This window comes from Pteropus medius, unplaced genomic scaffold (assembly GCF_902729225.1).
Source record: "Pteropus medius unplaced genomic scaffold, Ma_sr-lr_union100, whole genome shotgun sequence".
Lineage (NCBI taxonomy): Eukaryota > Metazoa > Chordata > Mammalia > Chiroptera > Pteropodidae > Pteropus > Pteropus medius.
This window is the reverse complement of record NW_024340847.1, coordinates 1,482,113-1,483,573: the sequence shown is the minus strand read 5'-3', so window position 1 is coordinate 1,483,573 and position 1,461 is coordinate 1,482,113. Positions and strand designations below refer to the sequence as shown.

Sequence of the window (1,461 nt, the reverse complement as noted above, 5' to 3'; positions counted from 1 at the left end):
GGTTTTTCACCCGTGACTTATTCCCCAGGTCTCGGTTGGAGAGAATAACGCTTGGACTCTTACTTTGCAGCGCGACCGTGGGCGTGCGAGGCGGCCCGCAGCGTGCGGTTGGCAGCGCCATTAACCAGCCTTTGTTTTGCCCTCTGCTTTGCAGGACCCCTGTGCATGAGCTCAGTGTTAGTGCTAGCGCGCCTGTTCCCCCACTCGGAGGTGCCGGCCCGTAGACCCGTGTCACTGCTCTGGCTGACTGTGGCCTCCCTAACCTAGCGCGTGTGCCGCACGGCGGGTGTGGGCGGCCGACGCCGGTGTGGTGTGGGGAGTGCTTTGAGAGTTCAGACCGAGAGCCGACCGGTGCTTTCCTCGGGGTTCACCTACTTCGTGTCTTCTGCCGAGCACACTGCACTCACGTTTGCAGGAAGTGATGGGCCCCGTTTGACCCGCCTTCACGTCGCGCTCGTCAGTGTCACACCCTTACCGGGAATAGATGTGAAGAACAGTGGTGACATAATTGGAAAAATTGTATTGTTGTGTGTATCGTGTGTGTGATCCCGTACTGAACAATGTGTTTCGAACTGTACTGTAACCTGAACGATGTGTCAATAAAAGCCCTTGCCGCTCCCGCCTGCGTCCCGCAGCCTTTGTCTCGCCGCCCGGACTCGGCCGGGGCCCGCCTCGCCCGTGCCCCCGGATTCGCCCCCTCCGGTGCAGCCGTTGGCCTTGGAACAGCTGCCTAGCCGACGGGCCCCCGTGAAGGTCGAGGGGACCGCCTGCCTCTCCGCGTCGTGCGGTCCGCGTGCGTGAGCCGACCAGGCAGGCGGCGTCACGTGCATTTCCTCGTGGAAGCGGGAGGATTATGGTTGCTTTTTAAATTTTTTCAAGCAGTCTCCGGCCACGCTGCCCTGAACACACCCGATCCCGTCTGCCCTCGGACGCTAAGCAGGGTCGGGCCGGTCAGTCCTTGGATGGGAGACCAGCTAGGAAGACCAGGCGCTGTGGGCGTAAAAAATAAAAATAGATGGGATTGTAAGCTCACAAGGTCCTTGCAGTCTGTGAGGTCAGCTTGGCGGTTGCCTCTCTAAAAAAAAAAAAAAAAAAAAAAACTCAAAGCATAACAAATCATTTTTACAATTTTTCAGAGGAAATGTACCCTGACGCTGCGTAGAGCTCGTCTAGCATCGTCTTCCGCACGTCTGTCCTCGCCCGTGCACACGGCGCCCGCACAGTGGCTGCGCTGTATCCGTTTAACGGATCATCAGCGCTTTTCACGTTGCTACAGATGGCTCACAATTCATAACCTGTTTTGAAAATGAGGTGTTTTAAAAATAAAGCACTCCAGGAAACATCGTTAAGAGAATTTCGTTCAAGAAGGAGGTGTACACACAGGTGTGCGCACGCACGCGTGTGCACACACCTGTGCGTCGGTGGGCCGGCTCTCCCTGGCCTGGCCTCCTTGGTGTCTGC

The 1,461-nt window shown here is 57.1% G+C and overlaps 1 pseudogene; it reads left to right on the top strand.

The window, feature by feature from the left end:
* Positions 1 to 881: 881 nt before the first annotated feature.
* Positions 882 to 999, top strand: LOC120582193 (uncharacterized; annotated as a pseudogene).
* Positions 1,000 to 1,461: the final 462 nt, after the last annotated feature.